This window comes from Eubalaena glacialis, chromosome 4 (genome assembly GCF_028564815.1).
Source record: "Eubalaena glacialis isolate mEubGla1 chromosome 4, mEubGla1.1.hap2.+ XY, whole genome shotgun sequence".
Classification (NCBI taxonomy): Eukaryota; Metazoa; Chordata; class Mammalia; order Artiodactyla; family Balaenidae; genus Eubalaena; species Eubalaena glacialis.
Genome location: NC_083719.1, coordinates 117,784,914 through 117,801,435, shown reverse-complemented (window position 1 = coordinate 117,801,435; position 16,522 = coordinate 117,784,914). Strand labels below are relative to the sequence as shown.

General features: G+C 38.3%; 1 pseudogene; it reads right to left on the bottom strand.

The window, feature by feature from the left end:
• Positions 1-523: 523 nt before the first annotated feature.
• Positions 524-1,155, bottom strand: LOC133089999 (mitochondrial import inner membrane translocase subunit TIM14-like; annotated as a pseudogene).
• Between the last annotated feature and the right edge of the window lie 15,367 nt (positions 1,156-16,522).

The window sequence follows — 16,522 nt, the reverse complement described above, 5'->3', positions numbered from 1 at the left end:
CACATGGCTGTTAGTAGAAGGCCTGGTTCCTTGCTAGCTGTTGGCAGGAGGTCTCAGTTCCTTGACACATGGACCTCTCCACAGGGCTACTTGAGTGTCCTCACAACATAGCAATCGGCTTTCCTCCAGCAAGTGATCTGAGGGCAAGGAGAAGTCTGTAACATCTTTTATGATCTAGTGTCAGAAGTCACACACTCTTCTTTGCACATTACTCTATTTTATTTTACTTTTGGGCCGCGCTGTGCGGCATGCGGGATCCTAGTTCCCCGACCAGGGATCGAACCTGTGTCCCCTGCAGTGGAAGCGTGGAGTCTTAACCACTGGACCGCCAGGGAAGCCCCTGAACATTACTCTATTTATTAGAAGGAAGTTACTGAGTTCAGTCCACACTCACAGAGAGGAGAATTAAGCTTCATCTTTTATTTTTAATTATTTATTTATTATTTATTGAGGTATTTTATGATAAAAGCTGGTACTCATATACATCAATGAAAAAGAATTTAAAATTCATCATACATATACTTCATTTTCTAGCTTGAACTTCTAGTAAATCTTTAGCTTCATTGATTTTTGACTGTTATCTAAGGAGATGCTGCCTTGTCTGGGTGATGTAAATGCATAATACGTCCATGAGCATCTCTGTTGGCTGTAGGGCTTACTCCTAGTATTTTTTTTTTTATTTTTAATTAATTAATTAATTTATGGCTGTGTTGGGTCTTCGTTTCTGTGCGAGGGCTTTCTCTAGTTGCGGCAAGTGGGGGCCGCTCTTCATCGTGGTGCGCGGGCCTCTCACTATCGCGGCCTCTCTTGTTGCGGAGCACAGGCTCCAGACGCGCAGGCTCAGCAATTGTGGCTCATGGGCCTAGTCGCTCCGCGGCATGTGGGATCTTCCCAGACCAGGGCTCGAACCCTGCATTGGCAGGCAGATTCTCAACCACTGCGCCACTAGGGAAGCCCCCTACTCCTAGTATTAATGCTGCTTCCCATTTTGTCATTTTGGGTTCACACTCACCTCTGTAATAGCCACTGGTGAGGGCAGATTTTGATAGACTGTGAAACATGTTTTACTTGAGGCTCCATATGCTTCATGGCTTGCAAAACGTAACAGCCTGCACATCCTGCAGCAGCAGTGGTCAGTCCAACGACTACCAGTGTATTGGCAGTAGTTCTGGCTCAGCTCCTCTGCTCTCCAGGGAGAGCACAGTTGAATGAAGTCGTTCATTCCTCCATCAGAAAGCAACGTGGCTGCCACCAGCAAGCACAAACCGCCCAGACACGGGGGCCCCAGCACTTCAGCTTCATCTTTTAAAGGAAAGTGTATCAAAGATTTTATGGACATATTTTAAAACCACCATCCTTAACTCCAAAGCTTTTTTTAAAAAATAAATTTATTTATTTGTTTTTGTTTTTGGCTGCGTTGGGTTTTTGTTGCTGCACGTGGGCTTTCTCTAGTTGCGGCAAGTGGGGGCTACTCTTTGTTGTGGTGCACGGGCTTCTCTTTGCGGTGGCTTTTCTTGTTGCAGAGCACAGGCTCTAGGCACACGGGCTTCAGTAGATGCGGCATGTGGGCTCAGTAGTTGTGGCACATGGGCTCTAGAGCGCAGGCTCAGTAGTTGTGGCGCACGGGCTTAGTTGCTCCGTGGCATGTGGAATCTTCCCGGACCAGGGCTCAAACCCGTGTCCCCTGCATTGGCAGGCGGATTTTTAACCACTGCACCACCAGGGAAGTCCCCAAACCATTTTTAAAGGTTTTTTTTTTTTCTTTTTAAAGGCTTACAAGAGGAGTTAAACTTTTTCCATAAAGGACCAGTTAGTAAATATTTTTGGCTTTGTGGGCCATATGATCTCTGTTGCAACTACTCAACTCTGTATCAGGAAAGTAGCCTAGACAATAGGTAAATGAATGGGCATGGCTGTGTTCCAATTAAATTTTATTTACAAAAAATAGGCAAGGAGTTGGATTTGGCCCATGGGCTGTAGTTTGCCATCCTCTAGTCCAGAAGATTCTTCTTCAAGAACACAAACCAGGGACTTCCCTGGTGGTCCAGTGGCTAAGACTCCGTGCTCCCAATGCAGGGGGCCCGGTTTTGATCTCTGGTCAGGGACTAGATCCCACATGCTGCAACTAAGAGGTCTCATGCCGCAACTAAAGATCTCACACATGGCAACGAAGATCCCGCTGCCGCAGCTAAGACCAGCGCAGCCTAAATAAATAAATAAATAAACATTTAAAAGAACACAAACCAAAAAGTTGACTCACATAGAAGACATAAAATTTAAAGCCAGGCATCTGTGCATCTTTGACCCTTCTCAACCAAGTCATAAGCTCCTCCAGGATAAGAACCATGGCTTATAGTTCTTTTTATTCTCCTTCAGCACTTAGTAAGGTTCTGAGCATGTAGTTGCTATTTAATTAATAATTGTTTATTATTTAATGGGTTCATAGTATTCTGCTGTATGACTATTCTATAATACTTAAGCAATTGTTTCTAGTCTTTGTTGGTACAAATAAGCTGCAATAAATACGGTTCTACATACATATTTGTACACACGTATGAGTGTATTCTAGGAGAGATTCCTAGAAGTATAATTATTGAGTCAAATATCATGCGTACTCTTGGGACTTCCCAGGCAGTCCAGTGGTTAAGACTCTGTGCTTCCACTGCAGGGGGCACGGCCAAAAAAAAAAAAAAAGATCATGTGTACTTTTTTTTTTTTTTAATATTTTATTTATTTATTTATTTATTTATGGCTGTGTTGTGTCTTCGTTTCTGTGCGAGGGCTTTCTCTAGTTGCGGCAAGCGGGGGCCACTCTTCATCGCGGTGCGCGGGCCTCTCACTATCGCGGCCTCTCTTGTTGCGGAGCACAGGCTCCAGACGTACAGGCTCAGTAATTGTGGCTCACGGACCCAGTTGCTCCGCGGCATGTGGGATCCTCCCAGACCAGGGCTTGAACCCATGTCCCCTGCATTGGCAGGCGGATTCTTAACCACTGCGCCACCAGGGAAGCCCCGATCATGTGTACTCTTAATCTGACAAAAAGAATTTCAAATTAATGTTAATGTGTAATTTATTTCATATAATAAATGTACAATATTTCAGGACAAAATAAAGATATACAAGGTGCCTTGAACTGTATTTATAGACTTGTATTTCCTGTGTGATCTTCATAGAACACTGTAAGCCCTTTATATGCAAAGTAGTACAATTGAATGCTGATGACCAATGTACCTATTGTCAAGGTGGTGTATGTAGGTCACAGAGCAGGCAGAAATGAAATAAGTCTCTTGTTACCATGTTTTCAGAAACTTCTTGAGATGCCTCATAGAACTTTTAGATTTCCCAGAACATAATACACAAATCACCACTAACACTGCCCTTGCCACATCAAAAACTCCTATCCTGAGAGTCCTTGTTAAAACACAAATATGTTCAGGAGGCAGTATATCCCCTTATCTCACTATTATGTCAGTGTATACTATGGAAAGTACCAAAGGATTGGTCTTGCATCAGTGGACCAAGAAAGGGCGACATTTTAAAAAGTCATTTTGGGGACTTCCCTGGTGGTCCAGAGGTTAAGAATCCGCCTTCTAATTCAGGGGACGTGGGTTCGATCCCTGGTCGGGGAACTAGGATCCCATATGCCGTGGGGCTACTGAGCCCTCATGCCACAACTAGAGATGTCCGTGTGCCACAACAAATATCCCCGTGTGCCACAACTAAGACCCGAAGCAGCCAAGTAAATAAATAAATGAATAAAAAGTTATTCTCGATTAAAAGAATTTGCTAGAGAGGGGAGGAAAGGACCAAATTGTATTGAGTACTTACTAAGTATCAGATTCTTTACTCATGTTTCCGGTTAAAGTAGATATTATTTATCTTTCTTTCACAGATGAGGAAACATGCTCAGAGGATTTATTGACTTTATTTACCTGTCAGTCAAGTTTGATTTGAATTGGGGTCTAACTCCTAAGCTGTTTCTACTATATTATGCTTCCTCCCAATATGCTCAGAATGTACTGATATTCTCATGCTAGAGACATACAAGACCTCAGAGCACTGATTTCCCTAGCCTGGCCTTTTGACACTAATGAACTTCAGGAAAATTTCAGCCTTTGCTCTGTCCAAGAACAAAGCAGGAGCTGTCCATCTGAAAGCAGACTTTTCAGAAGGTAAAGGGAAGCTAGCAGAAGAGATAGGGTAACCAGAAGTAATTACCTTGACCTAGAGTTGAGACAAATGGAATGATTTAATTTAGTCATATTGTCTGGTCATTATGCTTATTAGAGGAAATAAAAAAGAAAGGGAAGGCAAATGGAAAGGAAAAGAGTGGTGGTTAGGGGAATACCTGAGAGAAATAAACTGTTTGCTATTTATGGTCCCAATGAGGCAAAATCAAAACTGAAACTTCTTTGCTCTGCCTCTTTATGATTTTACTTTAGGGGGAAAATCTATTTCACTGTATTTCAGTTTCTCTACCTAATAAATATTAGAAACAAACTTTGCTATTTTAATAACTACTTTTGTCCCTGTGCTTGGAGATTGTTCCTGGATTGTATTTCTTCCAAATATATAATATATATGAACATATATATTATAATGAAAAAGCTAGAGTAAAATTTCACTCATTTGGACTCCAGTAATTCAGAATTTAAAAAATCAGTTGTGGGTTGTGCTGAAATTTATGCTATTGGGGGTATAGATTTTTAAAAAAAGACAACGAAGTCATTGAAAAAACAAATGGTGATATTCAAGTCATTTAAGGGAATTAATAACCTGTAAATAATTTAACACCTATTTCATATTTATTGCTTCTGTCTGAATTCAGACCCAAAAAAATGTTGAATTTATTCAGTAAAGAAACTCTTGTTTACATGGCATTCAACAACTGAATTAATCCCTAAGGGGCTATTATACACCTTAGATCTGCATTTTGGGAACGCTGAAAGTAAGAGGTTAAAAAATAATTTTTGGAAGGAAGGGTTATGCTAAAAGGAAGTAGAGAATTAGGGTCTAGAAACTATTATTGGAATCGACACGTAAGAGGTTTTTTGGTGACATCCAGAGGTTAGTTTTGGTAGTGTGGTGCGAATGGAAGCAAATTTTCAGGGATTTCAGGAATGACTAAGTAGTAAGGAACATTCATTCCAAATATTTGTCAGGGAAATGAAGGAGAAAAAGGACAGTGACAATGGGGGGTGGGAAATAACTGCAAGTGAAGATTTTTGCAAAAAATGGGAGACTTCTGCAGGATGGGAGGCAGAAAAGAAGATTATTCTAGAAAGAAATGGAAAGCAATGGGATTAAAACATTGGGTAGAAATGAGGAAATTAATAAATTTGACCTTACAAAATAGAAAAAAATTCTGGTCTTTGAAAGGCAGTCTAAGAAAATGAGAAGACAAGGCACACACTGGGAGGAAACATTTGCAAAACACATATCTGATAAAGTATTGGTAACCTGAATATGTAAAAGACTCACTAAACTCAATAATAAGAAAACAATCAAAAAAAGAAAAAGAAAAAATGGGCAAAATATTTGAACAAACATTTTACAGAAGAAGATATATGGATGGCAAATAAGTACATGAAAAGATGCTTGACACTATTAGTCATTAGGAAAATGCAAATTAAAATGACAATGAGGCATCACTACATACCTAGTAGAATGACTTAAAAATAAATAAATAAAACAAAACCAACAACTGATAATGTCAAATGCTGCTGAGGATGCAGAAAAACTGGAACTCTCATACATTGGTGGTGGGAATGCAAAATGGTACAGCCACATTGGAGAACAGTTTGGTAATTTCCTATAAAGTTAAACATGCATTTATTCTATGACCTAACAAACCCACTCCTAGGTATTTACTCAAGAGAAATGAAGACTTATACCTACGCAAAAACCTCTATGGGAATCTGAAAAAAAAAAAAAAATATATATATATATATATATAACTGGATCACTTTGCTGTACACCTGAAACTAACACAATATTGTAAATCAACTGTACTTCAATAAAAAATCAAAAATTAAAAAAAACCTCTATGGGGATATTTATAGCAGCTTTGTCCATATTTTTAAAAAACCAGAAACATGCCAAATGTCCATCAACATGAAACAGACTGTGGTACACCTGTACAATGGAATTCTGTTCAGCAGTAAAAAGGAACAAACTACTAATACATGCAACACCATAAATGACTCTCAAAAGCATTACGCTCAGCGAAAGAAGCCAGATTCGAAAGTCTACATACTGTATGGCTCCATTTATACATTTGGAAAAAGGAAAACTATAGGGACAGAAATCCAATCAGCAGTTGCGAGGGGGCTGAGGGTAGGGGAGGTACAAAGAGGTGTGACAGAACTTTTTAGGGTGATAGAAATACTACATACCTTGATTGTTGTAATTGTTACATGACAGCATAAGTTTGTCAAAATTCACAGAAACTTACACCATAAAAGGATGAATTTTACTATATATAAATTATACCTCAATCAACTTGAAAAACAATTTTATTTTTTTAAATAATAGTTCTCATATTTATTTATTTATTTTTGGCTGTGTTGGGTCTTAGTAGAGGCACACAGGCTTTCTAGTTGAGGCGCACAAGCTCAGTATTGTGGCTCGCAGGCTTAGTCGTGTCCCCCGTCATGTGGGATCTTAGTTCCCGGACCAGGGATTGAAACCGCGTCCCCCATTGTAAAGCAGATTCTTTACCACTGGACCACCAGGGAAGTCCAAAAAAACAATTTTAAACGGCTGGGTAGAGAATAGTTTCTGGGAAAAAGTATTGGTAGGAACACCTGAGCACGCACGTTTTTTCTTGCTTTAAAGCTTTTGCATACATGTGTCCTTCACTTAAGGAGTCTCTCCTTTTCCTTTTTTCCTGAATAACTCCTTATTCTCCTTTGCGTTTCAGTAAAGCATTACTCCCCCACCACCCCAGAAAGACTTCCCTGACCCATAGACTAGGTTAACTTTTCCTGTTGTGTGTTCCTAATAGCATGCTTATCTAATCCCTATGGCAGAGTGTATCATACTCTATTGCAACTGCTTATTCGTTTCTCCTCTTTTGTGCTGTAAGCTCCCTGAGAGCAGGAATAGCATCCATCTTAGTTAATTATTGTATCCTTGTATTTAGCACAGAGCCAGGAAGAATATTTGTTGAATATATAAAGCAGAAGGTTTGGAACGGCTAAATGAGAAATTGAATATTAAATTGGTAAGGGTTGAAAAATATGTAAGTTATTCCCAAAACTACATCTCCAGTTCTGACCTCATACCTATGTTCTACTTACCATAATTCAGATTGTCTATGTGATATCTTCACATAAATGTCCCACTGTTACTTAAGGCTTAATACTTCTAAGCAGAAGTAATTTTCTCCCTCCTCAATTTCATTCAAATTGAATTATTTTCCCAATTATTCTATTTCTGTCAAGTGGTATCTCTATCCTTATAGTCTTCCAAAAGAGAAACTTAATTACATTTAACTTTTCCTTCTACTTGCCCTCTCATCTAATTTGATATAAAAAATTTTAAGCCCTTCTTTTAAAATGTTTCTCATTCACATTTGCTTTCTTTTTACTCCCACTGCTGTTCTTATAGAGCCAAATATGGTCAGAGAGGCAGACACCAAGCAAGGAATCACATATTCAAATATGTAATTATGACTTGCAATCAGTACATAGAGGAAATAAACAGAGGGCTGTTATATGGGATGGGGAGGACATAATCTATATAGAGTGGCAAAAGAACACTTTGAGAAGGTTACATTTAAGCTGAGAAGAATGAGAGAGAGCCAGCAATAGGGAGAATAGAAAGAAGACCATACTGAACTGAAGGAAAAGAACGTGCATAGTATTTGAGGTGGGGAAAAAAATTGGTGTTCAGTTATAGCATGTTCCAGAATCGAAAAAAAGATGATTATAGCTGGAGGGCAGTGAGCAATGGGGAAGAGTGATAGAGAGGAGGCTGGGGAAACAGGCAGGGACCAGGTCATGCGAAGTGTTGTATATTATGGCAAAGGGTTTGGATATTATTGTTTCTAATGTGAAGCTACTGAAGAATTTTAATCAAGGGAATAACATAATGCAAGAAGTGGTAAGCAAGAAAATTGCTAAACATGTGAACATATCTAAATAAGCATTTATTGTAAACAACATTAACAATGATTTTAAAGTCTAGATTGAGAAGATGTTAAAACTAAAATATTAGATAATGACAGTGAGGAAGACGGGAGGGAAAGTGATTGGAGATAAAGTTTTACAAAGCCCTTGATTATTCGGGAAGAGAATAGGTAAACTAACTTTAGACTTTCTAATGTTCATGTTAACAAGGTGAGAATAATTATCAAAAGGATAGAAACATAAAGGCTCTAAATCAATAAAGGTAAAGAAAGAGGAATAAATAAAACCAGAACCATCCAATAAAAGGCATGCAAGGAGGAAAAAAAGAGTTTAAAAAATGCATTATAAATTGAAAAAAAACCCACATCATGGAATTGTAGAAATAAGTTGAAATATGTCAATAATTTAAATATATAAATATATTAACCTTGTCAGTTAAAATCAGAACTGCTTATATTAGATAACAAGGAAAAAATCTAGCTATATGTGTTTGCCATAGACATAGCTAAAACATAAAGGCATAGAAATTTGAAAGCAAATGAATGGAAAAAATATATGATGGGCAAATATTACCCAAAAAGAATGCTAATGTAGTGATATTAATACCAGACAAAATAGACTTTAATGTGGAAAGCACTGTTAGGAATAAATTTATTTTTAAGATAAATAATAAAGGAATAATTTACCAAGGAGATATAGCAATTCTGAATCTATATGTAACTTACAATATATCTTCAACAGACATAAAGTAAAAATATCATTGACAGAATTGCAAGAAATAAACACATTTTAAATTACAGTGGGAGAGGTTTTTTTAAACCACATTTCCTACAGAAACAGAAAAAGCAGACAAAATATTAATAAAGATATAGAAGATATGAACAACACAGTTAGCAAGATTGATTTCATGGATATAGCCAGAATCCTTCACCTAACAGAGATTACATGTTCTTCTTAAGTACACACGGAAAACTTACAACATCTTACTGCAAAGCCATTCTCAAGAAATAGCAAAAGAATTGATATCAATATGGACTACATCCTTTTTTTACAAGAGTATAACAAAACTAGAAATCAAAAACAAAAAGCCCCACACCCCACAATAGAGTGACTTTTAGTTTCTGCCTTAAACACATAGGTGGATGGTAATAGTGCCATTTACTGAGATAGGAAAGTCTGAAAGAGGAAAGGGTTTTTAAGCTGGATGGAAATGGGGTCAGAGGAAAGATGAATCAGTTCAGAGACGTCTGGGCAACCTAACACCTAGTGAGGTATTGGGACAGATGTACCTCAGCTTAGTCACCAGCCGTAGATTTAATGTGTCTACTGTGACCACACTTCTTTTCAAAGAACCCTCTTTCTATTTTGGGATTTTGTAAATTTGAGTTTGAAATTTACCTAAATTAATATTGTCAATTAATTGGTTATACCGCCACCTAGTGGTGTACTTTAGGATAGCAGGAGATGTGTTTTTGTTTATTAGATGAATTCCTATATACTTTTTTTAAAAATTAAAGAAAGCAAGGATTATAAAACCATTGGTTTCATTGTTCAAAATATTGCCATTATTATATCTATATTATGAACTTTTTTCCATATCCCAAACTATCAGTATTGCTTTTTTTTTATTTTTTATTTTAGTATTGCTTTTATTTTAAACTATTAATATTGCAAAAGGTTAGATCTCCCCAAACGAAAAAAGCTGAATGCACAAAAAATTACACAAATAGCTAATATTTGTTGAATGCTGACTACGTGCTAGGCACCACTGTAAGTTCTTTACATGAGCACCTCGTTTAATGTTCACAACATTTCTATAAATACTATATATTATGTCTGACTTGAGGAAATTGAGGCATAGAGAGATAAGTAATTTAATCAAAGCTACAGGGCTAGTAAACCACAGAGCCGAGATTTGAATATAGGTAGTATGGTCCTATAGCTCTTTTTTTTTTTTATAGCTCTTAAGCTTAACCATTGTGAACATTGTTTAAATCAGGAAAAAATGAATATAGTCTAAATGTTTAACAATAAAGAAAATGGCTCAGTAAACTCTAGAGTGTCAGTTTGTTAGAATGCTATGCAGACATTTAAAATGATAGATTCAAAGATTATGTAATAACATGGGAAACTATTTATAATGTGAAAAATCTAGCCAATGTTATGCATACAGTATTAGTTATACATCTGTATGTGACAGTCTAATATTTTTTTTATTTTTTGTTTTTAAAAACTTATTTGGAAATGATTTCAAACTTATAAGAAGTTGCAAAAATAAAAATAGTACAAAGAACAGTCATATACCTTTTACAAAGATTCACCTATTGTTATTTTATCCCCTTTGCTTTGTCATTTATTCTCTCTCTCCATACACACACATAATAGATGCCAATTTTTTTCCTGAACCACTTGAGGTAAGTTACATACATCATAGTTCTTACCCCTAAATACTTCAGCATATATTTCTGAAGAATAGGGCTTTGCCCTATAGCTATTAACTTCATAAATTTACATTGGTAGAATACTTTTACCTAATTCACTGTCTATAGTCCAAATTTTTAAGTTGATCTAATAATGTCCCTTATAGGCTTTTCTCTTTCCAGGTCAGGTTCAATTTTAGGGTCAGGTACAGTATTTAGTTGCCATGTCTCTTCAGCTGCCTTAAATCTTGAACATTTCCCAGCTTTTCTTTGCCTTTTTTTGACATTGACATTTTTGAAGAATGTAACTCCGCCCCACCTCCACCTTTTTAAAAAAATAGAACATTTTTCATTTTCTGTTTGTCTGATGTTTCCTCGTGATTATATCATCATACACTTTTAGTAGGGATACTGCATAGATGATGTCGTAACCTTCTCAGGATATTACATCTGAAGGCACATGATGTCTATCTGTCCCTCACAGGTAATACAGTATTAATTTTCATCATGCAGTCAAGGTGGTACCCACTTCCTCCACTGTATAATCATCTTTTAATTTTTTTCCTTGCAACTAATAAGAAGTGGGGGGGGATAATTTAAGACCATTCATATATTCTATTCTTCCCCCGAAATTTCTCTTACATTTAGCATCTATTGGATGACTCTTGATCCTATCTTTACCATGAACGTTGCCAAATGATGATTTTCCATCTAGCACCCTGCCCATATTTACCACTAGTCCCTCACAGGGCTGCATTATGACTTTCATGAGCCCTATGATATTTTGCCTTCCTGGGCCCCTTACTCCATAAAAATTTTCTTAAATTATATTTATGACTATGTTGGTATAAAGATTAATATGATCCAAGCTAGATTTATTGTTATTACATTTATTTTTCTTTTGGTTTCTTTTAAAAGAAATAAAAATTAAAACATTTTCATTGGCCTTTAAAAGTAGCATGGGATTTTGGGACTTCCCTGGTGGCTCAGTGGTTAAAAATCCGCCTGCCAATGCAGGGGACACGGGTTTGAGCCCTGGTCCGGGAAGATCCCACATGCCGCGGAGCAACTAAGCCTGTGCGCCACAACTACTGAGCCTGCACTCTAGAGCCCTCAAGCCACAACTACTGAAGCCCGCGCGCCTAGAGCCCGTGCTCTGCAACAAGAGAAGCCACCGCAATGAGAAACCCGTGCACCGCAACAAAGAGTAGCCCCCGCTTGCTGCAACTAGAGAAAGCCCGCGTGCAGCAACGAAAACCCAACGCAGCCAAAAATAAATAAATAAAATTAATTAATTTTTTAAAAAGTATCATGGTATTTAGACACTGTGCCTAGTGGGTAAGTTGACTCTAGGCCCTCAGTATTCTGCACTAAGCAAGAGGCCTCCCTTCTCCCCCATTTATCTATCTGACTATCTATCTACCTGTCTGTCTGTCTATCTATCTATCTATCTAAGATTACGGACTCATGGATTGCTATTTTTCTCAATGGTGTATAATTCATTATTGTTTTTACTTAGTTTGGTGCTCAGATTGTCCCAGATTTGGCCAGTGGGAGCCTCTTCAAGCTGGCCCCCATGTAATATGCTCCTGTCATCTTCTAGCACTTACTATCTGGCATAACAAGATGTTCCAGGCTCCAACTGTACCTACATTGCCCCAGCCCTGGTATCAGCCATTTCTCAAAGGAGCCCAGGTTCCTTTTAGTGGGGCATGGTATTAGAAACCAAGGTCTGGACACCAGATATGCTCATTGCTATTGGGTTATATTTGCTACTTTGGCTATTCTTTCCTTTGAATAGCCAGAGCTAGGAAATATAGGCATATATGTACATATACATGGGCACAGACATAAACATGTATATACACACATATTCATATTTTAGAAATCATGAGTTCACACCAGTTTCTCTAATTCCAACCTATCTCTACAGGATTCTTTCTTGTCCTCCCTATTCTATACTTACGTATCCCTTCTTCCACAGCGAGAAACTTGGTTCCCAACAATTTCCTCAATCTTAGATTACATATAAAATTGTTTCAGAATTGCTTTGCCCATACCATTATAATTAACAATCATGCTAAAAAGAGTTTAGGATTTGTTTGCACTTTTGTCTCTCTACCCTCTCCAAAACTTAGGATATAATGTGTCCATAAATTCCTTGGATTAGTTCCCTTTTTAAATTTTATTCCCATTTAGTGTGGTCATGGTATTCATTTGAAATAAAGTGTGTTCATTTGTTTGATTGGATTTTGGTTTTAGTTTTTCCTCCCTTCTTATTATTTTTGAGTATGTAAGATATTAACAGGCTTTCAAAAGTCAAAACTATATAAAAATTTACATTCAGAGAAGGGTCACTCCCTTCTGTTTACTCCTTCCATCCCTTCTCCTTGTAGGAAACACATTTTGTTGTTTTCTGGTTTATCCTTCATGTTTCTTTTTGTAATGATAATGCATGTTTTCTTGTTTTTCCCTTTTTTCTTACACAAAAGGTAGCATATTATATATGCTCTTTCACACTTTGCTTTTTTCATTTAATATCTCCTGGAAATCATTTCATAACAGTTCATTGAGATCTTCCTCATTCTTCTTTACAGCTGCATAGTACTCCATTGTATGAGTGCATTATTCAAACAACCTCCTTCAGTTAGATATTTAGGGAGGTTCCAATATCTTGAAATTACAAATAATGCTACAATGTATAATCTTGTTCATGTGTATTTTTATGTTATTAAAGGTGTAACTTCAGGATAAATTTCTGCAAATGGGATTACTGTGTTGAAGGGTAAATTTGTATGTAGTTTTGCCATATTCCCTCCAGCAATGTATGAGAGTATCTGTTTTCTTATATCCTTATCAACAAAGTGTACTGTCAAGCTTTTGATTATTTTGTGAATCTAATGAGTGAAAAATGATATCTCAGTATGCTTTAATAATGTCCATTGTTCTTATTATGAATGAAGTTGATATGTTTTTATATATTTAAAAACTATCTTTATATATCTCTTTGTGAATCGTCTGTTCATGCCTTTTGCCTATTTTTCTACAGGAAATCTTCTGCGTTTTTACTGTTTAATACAGTAGCCTCTAGTCATATATGGTACTTAAGCACTTGAAATGTGGCAAGTACAAATGAAGGACAGAATTTTAAATTTATTTAGTTTTAATTGCTTACAATTAAAATGTAAATAGCCACATGTGGGTAGTGGCTACCCTATTGGACAGCACAGCCTTATGTCTCACTCGTAGCTCGCAGAAACCCGCTTAACTCCTTTTCTCTAGAATCTGAAAAAACTGAGCTGTAATATCATGATTCACTAATGATCCTATCATTGCCCTATCATACAGTGTTTATTTGTAATAATTTGATTAGTGTCTGTATACCTCATTGGATCACAAGCTCCTCGGGCAAGGGCTGTGTTTTTTTTCCTCAGCTTTATATTGTGCTCAGCACCTAATCCAGTTATCTAGAACATAACAGGTGCTCAATAAATATGTGAGCACATGAATGAATTTAAAAGTATATGAACACCGGGGCGCCGCGCTGCGCGCCACTGGTCCCCCCACCCCACCCCGCCGCGGCCGTCGGGAGGGGGCTAGCCGGCGGCCGTCGTGTGGCTGGGGCCGTGTGCGCGCACGCGCGCGCGCCCCGCGTCCCTGGGGGAGGTGGGAGCCCGCTGGGGGAAAAAAAAGTATATGAATATACCTTTGCTATAAATGTGGACTCCACTATCTACTGCGTGCGTGTGTGTGTGTGTGTGTGTGTGTGTGCGCGCACGCGCGCGCACGCTTGGCGGGGGGCGGTTTCCAGAGACAAATCTAAAGATGTGGAGATGATACCAAGACCAAGAGATTCAAGAGAAATGGAGTTGGTTGCAGAATACTTTGGAATCAGGAAATTGGCTTTATTAATAATAAGATTTTTAAGCACTCACTATATGCCAGACAGTATCCTAAGTACTTTATGTGAAGTGTCTTACATTATCCTCATAAAATGACCCTGTGGAATAAGTATTATTATTATCCCCATTTTACAGATGGCATGGAGGAAAAGAGGAGTAACTTGCCCAAGGTCATACAGCTAGTAAGTAGTAGAGCAAGCGTTGAAATCTAAGCAATCTGACTTCAGAGCCTACCTTCTTAACCACAATGCAGCATTACTTTCTATTTGATTGTGTCCATATGGTGACAGAAGCTTAGTAACCTCAAATGTCTGCATCAAGCTTTTGTCTAAATTTAAGCTTCAGTAAGCCACTATCTCCTGGAGGTTTAGACCTCTTTCCAGTGGTGCAGGTGGAGGGAGACTGGGATAAGAGGATATGAAAATCTACACAGGATCCCTTTTCTCCAAAAGTCAAACAAATATTTTTGCCTCTAGGATTTTCTGCCTTGTACATAATAAAGGGAAAATAAAGCCTTTTCTTTGATAAAACAAGACACAACATAATCAACCCCCCCTTCTCCAAACCGCTGGTCTAGTAAGAAAACTTAAAGAAAGCTAAGAGTTGCTATAGTCTTATGAATTAGCTAGTTTTGTTCAGCTTTCCCTCTCTCCTCCCTTCATCTCTGTCACATATTTAGTGCTCCATACATAGTCCTATTTAGTTGATATTCCTAATATTGATAGTTCTTTCATTTCGTTGTTTCTTTAATTGTTTCATGTAAGGATATCTTATCTTTCTGTGCTAATTATACTCTGCTTGCCCCCGACCCAGCCCCATTCCTAGATTCACTCTCCATCCTTCCCTATCCTGCTTTGAACCATGGAGCACTGACCTCTATGGGTTACATCACCTGGGTTCCCCTGCCCTCTGGCTTCCAATGGGTTGAGCAGAAGCTTGGCACAGGGGTGGGAAGAAGAGCAGGAAGAAAGAGAGATCAGGGTATTTCTTTTCCCCTCTTTCTCCCTACTTTGCTACCATGTTCTCAAAGTAGCTGCCTGACAGCCCCTCCTGCAGGGCTCCAGCATTCACTGGGCTCCCATAACACTTTCTTCACCTTGCCCCTGCATGTCTGGGGGAGGGAAGGTTTTAGCAAACTCTTGCTCATCCCTGGGTGACTCTACATACCTGCTATTTCCTGAACTGCACACATCTTTGTAAACAGGCCCTTTAATAAATTATTCTCTGTGAAATTTTTTTTTTTTAAGGTTTGCATTTTTTAAAATTTATTTATTTATGGTTGTGTTGGGTCTTCGTTTCTGTGCGAGGGCTTTCTCTAGTTGCGGCAAGCGGGGGCCACTCCTCATCGCGGTGTGCGGGCCTTCTCACTATCGCGGCCTCTCTCGTTGCGGAGCGCAGGCTCAGTAATTATGGCTCACGGGCCCAGTTGCTCCGCGGCATGTGGGATCTTCCCAGACCAGGGCTCGAACCCGTGTCCCCTGCATTGGCAGGCAGACTCTCAACCACTGCGCCACCAGGGAAGCCCTCTGTGAAATTTTTTGAGTAGAATATTCTTTCCTGCTTGGGACCCTGCCCAGTACATTTCCCCTTTAGAAGTCTTTCAAAATTCTTAAAGGCATGGAGGAGGCCTAGACTTTCAACTAGGCATAAGATTAAATAGGCCTCAGGTAGATTGCCCCACAAATTGGATCAGGAGATTTTATCACTCTATTTCAAAGATTATTCTGGGGAGAGAGACTCTGAATGTGACAAATGTGTGTACCCTGTTATATGTATCAGAGATAGTTCTTCAGGCTCTTTTTACAGCTTGAATGAAATGACCTCAAGATTATTCATTCCCTTTGTCCTGGGACTCTGATCATCAAGAAACCTTGTGAGGGCTTCCCTGGTGGTGCAGTGGTTAAGAATCCGCCTGCCTAGAGAACAAACATATGGACACCAAGGGGGGAAAGCGGCGGGGTAGGGGTTGTGGTGTGATGAATTGGGAGATTGGGATTGACATATATACACTAATATGTATAAAATGGATAACTAATAAGAACCTGCTGTATAAAAGAATAAATAAAAT